The sequence below is a fragment of the Pelecanus crispus genome, chromosome 6 (genome assembly GCF_030463565.1).
Source record: "Pelecanus crispus isolate bPelCri1 chromosome 6, bPelCri1.pri, whole genome shotgun sequence".
Lineage (NCBI taxonomy): Eukaryota > Metazoa > Chordata > Aves > Pelecaniformes > Pelecanidae > Pelecanus > Pelecanus crispus.
Window position 1 is genome coordinate 33026722 of NC_134648.1, and position 12677 is coordinate 33039398.

Genomic DNA, 12677 nt, shown 5'->3' on the forward strand with positions numbered 1-12677 from the left:
CTAAATTTGTTACTGATTCATTGTATGTTTTAGTGTTGGGATGTAAAGAGATAGGAATTGGAATCAGGTCATTATTCATATTTTATTTCTTCTTTGCTGTATATTCTCGCATGAAAATTGGTTCTCAGTTGCTTGGCTTTCCCTTTCATAGCTTACTAATGGGAGAGGTTATAGTGTAATAATATATATTGATATATCTTGTCACTTCTTTTGGAAAGACAGTGTATGTATATTTATGTGTACACACACTATTCTGTTATAAAGCCTTAATTTTCTTATATTATAACTCAGTTTCCCTGAGAACAAATGTTTATTTTTCTTGTGATGCTAGAGTACTGTTTGTGAGGTTTTGTTTATTTTTAAAAAAATTGCAAATTTTTTTGTCTGTACTATTATTTCAAACTTGAATATCATGCTAAATTTTGGGGTTTATCTTAATTTATTGTCTTTAATAATGTTGCTTTTGGTATTTCTAGAGCTCTAGTGACCAAAACATGCATAAATTGTGACTGCAAGGATTGTTCTTGTCTTTTTTTATCAAGGGCTTTTAACTGAGAAGACCTTTTGAAATACTGGCTTGGCTTTGCAGTCTTGTTGTGGTGCAGTGTTGTATGGTTGATTTCCAGCTACAGATCGGCTGCATCCCTTCAGCATGGGTAGACTAGAATCTGTTCTCTGAAGCTACATGTTATGGGGCAGTAGGCCTGCAGAAATGCTTGTCATCTTGTTTGCGGTGTGCATTGTAATGAAGTCTAAAGTTGAAACTAGTTCCAGAATTATGAATAACCTCCAAATTGTCTTGTTACGGTATAGTTCCTAGGGTAAAAGTGCATTTCTGTTTGGATCCCAGGTTGCTTGAGGATTTTGCATGATTTCAAACTCAACTTAATCATATATGCTTATGTGCGGCCTTACGTGCTACATCTGTACTCTTATGATTCCTTGAGCATCCCCTTTTGAACTCCTGCATCTGTCTCTTAGTAATCTGTCATAAATTACATTATTGTTTAGAGTTTTATAGTAATGCAAGTCAACTATTCTTGCAGTTTCATAATATCCTTAACTGTTCAGAATCTTGATCCTTTAGACACATTGAAAAGTAAAGTAAAATGAAGCGCCATACGTTAATAATACTCTTGGGATTTTACTGGAGCGTTTGCCATTACACTGTCTTATTTTCAGGCTTTATATCTTCCTACATAATGTATTGTTTGTTCTTTTAAGCACTTCCTGAAAGGAGAATTTGCTGTGTTTGTGGGAAATTACTACATTTGTATTTTCCTATTTTGAATTTGGTTTTATACCATTTGAGAACAAAATCCCAGCACTGCTAAATTCCTAGTGAGAAGAGAGAGCGCCACAGCTGTAAGACATTCTGATTGCTTTAAGAGATTCCAGTGATGACAATTTAGGATGCCAAATGCTCATGTATATGAAACTGGCAGGGAAATCTGACTGCCCCTATGGTTTAGTTTGATTTTGTGACTTAGAAAATTCTGAGTTGAATTACTCTCAGAATCTTTTTTGACAAGGTCTAGATGCTATCCTGTATGACACATGCTAAATATTGGGAATATTTATAAGATAATCTTTATTATTTTGAATTAAAATAATAAATTTATTTGGATTGTTTTATTGCAAAGCAATTATCCTTTCAAATTTTTAGAAAATGTAACTATTTTTTCCAGTATATTTCAAGAGTAAATCATGTAGTCTTTCTACAACAGTATTTGTTTAAATGAAGGTGTTTTAAGGGGTGTTGAGATGCCTGGGCAGAAGTAAATGAATATACTATAAATGAAAGCTAGGTATTAAAAAGTATTACTGTACTGTTGGGCATTCTTATTATTAAGAATTTAAGCTTCCCTCCTTGAATATTTGGAAAGTCTTGCACATAAAGGCTGTTATTGCAAGTAAATAATTGTGCAAAATGTTGCATTTGATTATGGGCTTCATTTTTTCTGATTTAATTTCGGTACTGAAGTGGTCTTTGTTACCATGATTTTCTAAATACATGCAAGAATGCAAAATATATTCAAGACATTTCTTCTTTCCTATTGAAGTATGAGAACTACTTTGACTCCTTGGGGTTTTTTTGTTTTAATGCTCTTCTTTCTTTGGCAAAAGTGAAATAATTCAGGTATGGTACTCGCTGACTTATGTTGCTATGGCTGCTATTTCTTTTTCTAGGAAATGTACTGTAACTTTTTCTGTAGAAAAATTTGATCTGTAATAAAAAAGCTCTTTTATTGCCTAAGAATATGAAAAGAAGAATGTGGAACTCTGTATAAACAATTAATTTTAATTTTGAATTTGAGATGCAAAGAATAAACACTTAAAGTATTGAGGCGTTAAAAACCTAGGGAGCTTGGTATACGTGATAGTGTGCTTAGGTTTTACACTTGTTAACGGTGAATAATGGGCTGCCTTGCAAGAAGCTTTGTTGAAGTCAATGCTGATATTTTTTCCTTAAAAAATGAACAAAGCCTGTCTGAGGTTTTTCATGTGCAATATAAATCTAGTTACCTTTACAGAGGAAATTAAATTACAGAGCTTTGTTAGCAAAAGAAATGTAGATATCAGTCCTTGATTTGTAAAGTTTTTCTCTACAGCTGGAGGAGCTCTTAAATAATAGTTACTATTGATATAAATTGCACATTGGAAGATTCAGTTTCCTCATTCAGGTCTCTCCTGGCATTTTAAAATGAGCTAGCCTGCCTGGGCACACATGTATGCTAAGATGCAGGTTTTTGTTTGTCGAAGAATGACATAAGCATATATTTGCTAAATTGGAAAGCACAAAAAGAAAGAGACAAAAGAAACATGAGCAGACTGGTCATAAAGAAGCAAGGCATCTCTCCAACATAGAGGCGATAGAGCAAGGTTAGAGACCTTTCACTGGGCTTCAGGTTGCACTGCTGCTTTTTAACAAGTTTATGGATTTCTCCACAAGGCACTGCTGTCAGAGGTATCATTAGGCAAGTATGAGACCAAAGGCAGTGGCCCAAATACTTGTCAACATCAACAATTGCTTGACCACGTGTACTTGAGTATTTAGTTAAAGGGACAGTGTGTTTGATATTGGGAGTTGATGTTAAAACAGCCATGTTGCCAAGATGCTGCTTCTTTTGTGCTGACTATATATTTGGGTGACATTCAATTGGCTTTTACTTTTTTAAACAGAAGTTTTTGTTTTGTTTTCCTTCCCCAGTGGTGATAAATCTAAATCAATAATGTCTTCCAATCCTGACCAGCAATGTTCTGCTATTACAGCACTGCGAAGTTACTGTTGATGTTTGTGGAAAAATAAGTTTTAGATGAAAGGGTAAAACTTCTTGTTTTTAAAATACAATCCCCAAACAAACAAACATTCGAATGCATACACAAAAAAGTGCCAAGGTGGGAAGATACTCAGATTTAGAAGCTTTTAATGCTTCCTTCATGAAAGGTATTGGTATTTAAACTATACTTGGATGTGGATCTCAAATTGTAAACACTCACTTCAGTCTGTCTACTACCATAATAGCATACTTCATGCATGACAAAAAGCAAACAAGAAAATTCAGTCTTTGAATTGGTTCACACATTAGTCAGCTAAAGAGCAGAGATGGTGCTGATGTTTGCAGCAACTCTCTGGTGTGTAATACAGAAAGATAATTTCTTAAGAAACGAAAAAGATGCGGTTTTCTATAGTCTCTTGTCAAAAATTTGAGCAGAAATCTACTGAAGACGGTTTGTGAGAATAATTCAGATCTGCATAAGATGGTTTGCTTCCGCTTTTCACATCATGAGCGTTAATAAAAAAGACTGCTCTGTAATTCTCAGGCTACATGGTATAGATAAGTCTACAGTTTTACTCTGTTTCTCTCATATTCTGAGCCAATATGGTGGTACTGCAGGTTTTCGCTATTTTAGTTTGAATAATATGTTACAAAGGTGCAGGCTACACTTAGACCTTTAGAGGCCTAAGTGATCTATAGGTGTCCCTTTTGTCAAAAGCAAATTTGAGGGTCTGATGTGCTAGTGGAGGTTGCAGTGCTGTGACTGGGTCTGTATCAGCAGTTCTTAATGAGGTCTCTTTCAGGAATATAGCCTAGAAATTTAAGTTAGGGGAAGCTTTCTAAAGTATTAATTGGGTTAAAATGTTTAAAAAGTCACATCCATACTCTTACCATGAAGTCAGTGGCTTTGTTTAGCCTTTAGAAATCTTAAGTAAAGTAAAATCTTCCTCTTAATCTCTTTTATTAGCCTGAAGTGCTTTTAGTGTTCTGTCTCTGAGTTAACTGGTGTTAATATTCTGGGGGGGAAAGTGTCTGTATTTATAATTTCATTCAGCCTTTTATTCATAGGTAGAGTCAACAAGCTGCTTACACTGAAACTGAAATGGTCAGCAACAAGGAGCATGTACCTAGAGCTTAGAGGAAGTCTTGCTCTTTGACCTGACCCAGAAGACCATTAGGTCTTCCAATCATGGAGTTTCCTGCATCTAATATATGAGTCTATGCTTACATTTACAAACTGTTAGACAACTGTGGGACAGCTAAGACCAAAGACACACTTGAAAGAGAAGGCAACAAAATGCTATACAAGGAGGAAGTGTTTCCTGGTGCCATGGAACATAGAAAAAAAAAAATGTTTCCAGCCTTTTCCCTTTCTTGCGATCTCACTTCTGACAAGTAATTTACATTGTTTGTGCCTTGTTACCATCTTCCTGTTAAGGTGAGATAATTGCCTTCAATCAAGAGGGTACAGAACCATGCTCTGACCTAACAAGTAGTGGCACAATGTCAAGAGTGGGAATGGAGACTCTGCCCCACCCAGCAGAGCTGATTGACGGGGGCTGTGTTGGGGGAAGGCGTGATAAGTGAGTCTGAACTCGGATCTCCGTGGCTGGCTGAGTGTTTTGTCAGCAGGCTTTGTACAGGAGGTCACACCCTCTCACGCCTACTGTGTTTGAGGTGGAGCTGGTCTTGTTCAGAAATAGTTAATGGCACCCTCTTTAAAAAGAAGAGCCCGGTTCTGTTGACCTCCAGCAGATAGAGGCACTTAAACCTTAGGTAGAATAGCAACTTTGTTTTTTCATTCAGTTGCAGATATGTGTTTGCCTATATGATGTGTCCTCTATTGGCCCTTTTGACTGGCTTTTTCCTGGACATCCTGATTAAAAGGCTGCTTCTGGTTCTCTGCAGAATGCTTAATCCCTTCATGTTTGTTCTAGAAATCTGAGATGTGGAACTGTGGCCTCTGGATTGCACTCTTAAAACGAGGCACTGATTTCTGTATGGGGGGGATTGAGCAGAGTTTCCCTAGCCAGGTAACTTATGAACAGAATTATCATCTCCGTCATTCTGCGCACTTAGGCGATTTCAGTCTGGCTCTTATGCAGAGTTATTTCATCATTTTCTGTTTCTCAGTTGGGTAACTTTGGCAGTGTCATCAAAAAGGTAAAAGATGGAAGAAACTGAAGTGGTAGATCAACTTTCTCCCTTGGAGCATGGTTCCAGGGTATTTTTCGCAGGTGGTTATACATCTGTCAGCTGCTGTACTATGTTTTATTTATTGTGAAGATGAACAGAGCTACTCAATTCTTCTGTGTGCTAAAGAGTATTTTAAGATGACAGTTCTTTCTGAGTGACTTGATTTATGCGAGAAAAGTACAGTTTGGAGGTGGAAGGGTGTTCTGTGTTAGGTGACAGTTATAACTGAGTTATTGTGACAGAATTTGCTTGGGAAAGTGCTCTAGATTAAGTGTAGGATGCCTGGCTGTTTACAAGTAACCATCTGAGCCATACAGTTTGGATGCATGGAGGGAATGTGAAAATCTATTGACATCTTCAGTTACTCAACTAGTTTATTTTTGGGAGCTCATGAATTGGCAGGACATAGTGACCCTGTCTGAAGGGGAAAAGTGTAATGACTTTGAATGCAGGAAACTTAGTGAATATTTTGTCAAGTTACTTGCTGCTATTTCTTTGCAGCAACTGTAATGGAGATTTTAACCCTTTGCTTTCCCACTGAACATTTTTGCATAGTGTTGATATATTTTAATGAAAATCCAGTACTACTGTGTGAACACAAAATTGCTTAATGCATCATACAGCAGATTTGAAGAGTATGAGGTTTTCCTGTTTGAAAAGGGGGGGAAAAATGGTTTGGTGGTAGATTGCTTGTTTGTAGCCCTTTGTAATGTTATACCCTTCATTTGGAATAGCTATAGCTTGGATTCAGAATCGGTCCTGGGCACAAAATGCTAGAAGGTAGAAAAGACAGAGCTGTCTTGCACACAGGTAATGTTGGATGGTGACAAGTAAGGAGCTGAAAGAAGATGTATTTATTTATGTACAGAAGCAGAGCTGTGTTTTGCATGACACTGATGCTGCTTTTGCACCATGTGGCTAGACAGACCCACAAATGGGATCAAAAACTGACAGTAACAACTGCAAAGTCTTGTGGAAACTTTGCCCTTCCTGTTACAAGTTTTCTGCACATGACTGATTTGGACAAAGCTGTTACCACTTAGCATAGTGCATATGAAAGTAAGAACAAGAAAGCTTTCTTGTAGTGTGTTCCTTGTAGCTGCTGCTACAGTCCTGGTTTGGAGAGCTGATACAAGGTTGCATGGAGTAACTGGGGAGTTTGTTCTGGAAGAAAGTTGGTTTGCTTTTGGCTTTCAATATTCTGTATGCTTACACCATCAGAAATTCTCAACTACATTGTTAGTTTAGTTGAAAACTACTTAATTGCTGGAAAAAAGTTACTTTGAAGCATTTTACTTAGTGTTACTTGCAGTTGTCTTACTGAAAAGTTAGAGCTGTGTTCATTACTCTTAATCATTCCATATCCCTTTATTCATTCACACAATTCACTTGTAGTCTTACACCAGCATTGCAGGATTTAGAATCATAGAATCGTTTAGGTTGGAAAAGACCTTTAAGATCATCCAGTCCAACCATTAACCTACACTACCAAGTCTACTCTAAGCCAATCAAGGGTAGACTGGACTAAACCATGTCCCAAAGTGCCACATCTACCTGTTTTTTGAACACTTTCTTACAAATGCTGAATTTTGAGAACAGGTGACTTACCAATGACTTTGAAGGGAAAGAACCACTGATTTGATTTTTTTGTGTGTTATACAAGCAAAATTTAAAAAATGCTAACAGGTGAAGGAATAAAGCAAAGGTTAAATGTTTGGCGTGCTGACTGGACCATGGAGTCCATTTTGCTTTAAAGGTGACTTCTCCCTCGTCCTTTTTTTTTTAAATAGGAGGAATTTTTTTTTTAATAAGGAAGATCTGGAGAACTCATTTGTCTGGAACAATGTCAACTGTCAGCTTATCTCTTCAGCAACAGTCCCTTACTATTATTAAATACAATTGCTGGAAAAAATTGTCTTGGGTCTTGCACCTTAATTGAAGGCAGGGATGTTAATTTGTTTTTGAAGTTTTTTTTTTTCCCTGAAGTATATATAAGGTATTAGTTTCAAATAGTATGAGCTCTTTTTTCTTTTCAGTACCCTCAGTGCTATTTTTCAATTTCATTTTAATAAATCTATAGCTTACTCATTTGTCTAGCATTTTAAATTAGCTGGTCCTCGTTTTAAGAATAAAAGCTTCCTCCATCACAGTAACTTTTAAAAATTAAAATATTTCTGGCTGAAAAATTTTTTTTTCCCCCCTCCCCTTTGTAGCTCACCTTAAATACAGGTTTAACCATTACAAACACCTTGCTGGTTAAACATAAGAAAATATATAGTTGTACTTTCATGTTGCTTACTAGTTTGTTGATAACTGAGAAGGTTCTCAAACAAATTGAATTTGTGGAGGTGAAAAAACTCCAAGGTCCTTGATGCATCTCTTACAAGAACTTCTTGAAAGCAAAATAACTGGTTTTATTTCAAAAGTTAAACAAGGGAGTGTTTTTACAATTCCTTGATGACTGCAAAGACATTATTAATATGCTGGGGCCTTCATAATTTGATCAGATTGTTTGTGTAGTGCTTGTTTGTTTGTGGGGATAAAGCATCATTTTAAGAAAAATTTATTTAAGTAAAGTACTTATGAAGAATTTCTTCCATTTAAATTGGTTCTTACCTGCAGTGTATGTAGTCATGTAAATGTATGCATGTATACATACGCTATAGGTGTAATGTATAGTCAAGATAGAATACAGCTGATTAATGATCACAGGTATTGCTTATTGTTGTGACTTCAAACAAAATGTGCTTTGCAAATACCATTCATCTCCTCTTCTTGTCAAACAAAATATCCAAATATAAATTGGATGCTAGTATAAGGGAGAGCACCACCTTTGACCAGGCTGCAAATACGTTACGGCCTTAATTTCATTGAGAGCATTGCATGTCTTGGAAGTTGAGGATTAAAGCAGTTGAGAGATACTTTGTTTTAGGGTTTTTCTTGAGGGTTGTGGGTAGCAGTGTATTTTTTTTTAATATTCAAAACAAAACACCCCCCCTCTTTTCCTGTTAGCGAAGTCTGAACAGTGTGATGTAGCTAGGCTCTTTTTAATCTAATTTATCATTTTAGGAGCTTGCTTTCCTTCTAATGCAGAAGTTGATAAAGAAGCTGTGAATATTCATTGCTGGTGGAAATGCAGAACAAGTAGTATAAAAAACATAAGGGGCTCTATATTAAAAAAAAATAAAAATTGAAAAGACCTTATCCAAGACCTAAATGAAATGAATGTATTCCAGGATGCCTTATGCCGGACAGGGTGCAGGACTCCATGCTTGTGCTGCAAATGTCTGTTGCCTCACCTGTCTTTGCAGGGGTGTTTAGTGCCTGGCTGGGCCTGGGGGGGCCCTAAATTAGGGGGGGGGGGGGGGGGGGGGTCTGGCTGTCACAGTGGCAGCCGCCACAGGTGATGGCATGCCAGGCTGCCTGCAGGGGCAGGGGGAGCTGCCAGGTGCCTGTTTTGAGGGCAGCCTGTGCTTCATGACTCTCGAGACCGGTGAGCTCCGCTGCAGGGTGGACACAAACCCTTTGAGAGATACTGTTTCTGCAGGCTATCGCTTGGGTTTTTGCTTGGCAGCTGATGCATTTAATTGGGAAATGCAGCATCAGAAAAGCATGCTTTTAGACTCCAAGTGGCTTTGGAGCAGCTGTACTATGGCTAAATAAACAGAACCCTCTGTAAGAGGAAATAACTTTTCTACCAGATATATGCACAGATGGATTGTAATCATACTGAGGCCAGTGTTTGCCTCAACAAGAGAAAAAAACTTTTTAATAGAGAGCTATAAATGGAAATTTGTGCTTATACTAGCTTCTTGCAGCAGCAGTTGGAGAACACTACTCCTGCCTAGTAGGAATGAGATAGGCATCTTAGGGAGTTTGAAAAACTAAAGGAGCTAGGGAGATACAGACCATGAGCTACAACAGCAATGCATATTAAAATTTATTGATTTGTTGGTCCCCAGCTGCTTACAAAAGTGTCTGGGAGCAGTTCTTTTACAGCAGTGTGAGTGGGCCTGGAGAAGAGGTGTATGTGCCAGAGGTGCTAACATACTGGATGTCGGTATGCTCAAACAGAGCAGGGGAGGATGGCCTTCCCCTGCCAGGGGGAATCCCACTGTCTTACTACCTCCAAAATACAGATTTCATTTGGGATAGAAAAATAAGTTTGTTTGTTTTTTTTTAAAAGAATGCAAATTTGGAAGATACCTAGTAATTACAGATACACTTCCTAAAATATTTGATAGGTAGAGCAAAGTACAGAGCTAAAATTATATGCAGACAGCACTTATGAGAACTGCTGCTTCTTCAGGAAGGAATTATGATGCTAAGATAGTGGATCTGGTATAAGATCATCCCAGGATTTTTTTTTTCTTTAATGAACGAGAGAGTTCTTTAATGAATAATTTAATGAAATATTGTTCATCACTTAATCTTCAGATACTAAGATACTTTAATGAAGAGGGATTTTGCTTTAAAAAAGCAGCTTCAAACTGAAAGCAAATTTGTGAATTAAAACAACACTCTTCTGTGTCTTGAAATAAATGGATTGTATCTCCTGACAGAGATGGTGCCAGTATCCAGAGGAGTCCTTAGGGCCATGTGATGAAGTTGCATGTCTTAAAGACTAAAAAGTGACTTTAATTTAGTGCATACATTTGCAGTTGTATGTCTGTCTCTTTTTCTTTAAAGAAAAAAAAAAAGAGGTGGTTAAGCTTTAGCATGGGAGGGAAGAGGTGGTCAGTGATTGCTTTTAAACACTGAGGTTTTCCAGAATGCCTGGGAAGGACACGGTGCTGCTTTTGCGGTGCACGTTCGCTGAGGTCTGTGCGGCAGAAGAGACTGCGGCAGATCTCTGGTGAGAGCTCTCTGTGCTTCACAGCCCGGTTTTCCACAACCCTCAGCAAATTGGTCACCACTGATTATTCTTTCCACATGCCAATTTTGTGCATGAAGCTACTCTAGGGAATTGAAGCCAAAATTCAGGAGCTGGAAGGTTAATTATTTTCTTTGCCTTTTTGCATGTGTGCGCAATTTGCTTGGAGGGAGAGGGGGTAGAGTGTTAACCATTTACAAGTATACATCTCCCCTCACTCCTCCCCAGAATGATTGTGGAAATTATTTCTAGGCTGGTTTAGTGAAACAGCTAAGTTGCTCCCGATAGTAGAGACTGTTGTAAGTACACAGATTAGCAAGACACACACAGTGGGTGGATATTGTTACTGAAGAGTTAGTTCTCCACAATGAACAGGAAAAGAATGTGTCCTTATTTGGCTGAGGAAATTTTTACTATTGCAGCTAGGCAAGCAAAGTATCTTTATTGCTATGGACTTTATTTTAAACTGTTTATTCAAAGACCACCAGAAGTGTCGTTTTATATGCTTAAGGTATAAAAAGATTGAAAAGTTGGAGTGTGGTAAGCAATTTACTTTTTCAATATTAGAGTTGCAGATCTGCTTATTTTAGAATTTGACTACAGAGCTAGTGAAGTGATACTGGAGTTGAGCAACTGACAGGTGGGGTTATTTTCCAACTGCTGCCATTAAAAACCTGAACCTTTAAATCCACTGTCTACTGAATGTTAGGGGGAGGTATGTGTATGAAATTTTACAACTGATTTTTGAGAATTCACAATCTTTCAAACTATCAGCAGTTCCTCCAATGATATTGAGAAATTTGGCACATAATATTCTTTCCATATCCAAAAAAAGAAGTGTTAATCCCTCTTCACCATGCAAATATCTGCATTAAATTAAAAGATATATATTAACAAGTGAAATGTCTGGGAAAACTTTTTATTTCTTCCAGGAAGGGAGCTGAGAAGTGTAACTAAAATGGTAAACAACTTATTTTTATTGGTTGTAGCTTTTTTATGTCCAAATCTGTCCTATTACTTTCAGATAAGGTAGAAGTCAAGAAACTGTATTAAAGGAATTACCAATTGTGAGAAGCTACTTTAAAAAAAGAAGGGGGGGGGGGGCACACTAGGAAGTTATAACAGTTGCTTAATTGGATGGGTGGTTCATGTCTTTTGAAATTGTTTGTCCTGCCATGATATCTTTGTGGAACTAAGTATATTTAACTGGAAGGCATCATGTTCAAGAAAATGGACAAAATGTATTGGGAATGTAGGTGCAAGAGGAAGCGCGTGTGCAGGGACCAATACACTTCTGGTTTCAGAAGGGAAGTATTTTCTTCTTCTTGCTACTTTTTTTGTCGTCTCACCTTTTTCTCACGTGTTAGCTTCTTACATGTATGCAGCATGAATGGAAACCAACCATTGTACTTGATCTCAATCTGAAGTTGAAAGTGGTAAATTCTTCAGTTCTGGGCCTCTGAAACTGCTGCTCGGGGGAATCCCTGTCTCTGTGCGGGTGCTACTGTGAAACTTTATGCCAACACCAGGGTCACACATGTTGCAGAAGGTGGGCTGAAGATACCAAAAGAATGTGGAAAGCTTTCTTAAGCAAAGCTGTAAGTTTAGAAATGGCTACAATAATACAGACTTAGCCTGCTACATGCAGGAACTATGTGCACGTAGAAGCCGTTCTATTATCAGAATTTTTTTCCCTGATGGTCTTATGTGCAGGTAGCGATGAGTGTGAATTTTCTTCTGCTTTTTTGTTCAATTTTGTGGCTCTGACAGTACTTTTGTGACTCTGATTTGGCAGATTTTGTCTGCAAGGGAGCATTTTGTGCTGAGTTATCAAGATTTTTAGTAAGGAAGAGAGAGAATAAAGCTACAAGCGTAAGTGGTGGGAGATTTAGGAACAGAATTGACTTAACAATGTAACGTACTGTAATAGGTGAATTTCAGCAGAGTTATGTGCAAATTAGTACTTGTTCTTTCTTTCTAAGTGATACGGTGACTTAGCATTCCTCATGCATAACTCTCAAGGCTTTTTTTTTCTTGTAAGCCACTGCTATAAATACATAGCTTTTTATGGAAAGGGGGAAACCAAGACTTGCACTTTCGTCTCTAGTGTTTGTGTTGAAAAAACTCACTATTTCTGCCATGACACTTCATTATGTTTCACAACCAAATCTGCGATGGTTCTGCTGTCCCCTCCCTTCCCCCTCTCCCTCCTTGAATGACAGAAATCCAATGTTTGGGGCTGCAGAGCAAAATCGGGGCCAACGAGCGTGGTGCCCCCCCCACCTCCGGGGCCTCAGAAGGGCCAGTCCTTGTTCCTGCAGACCAAC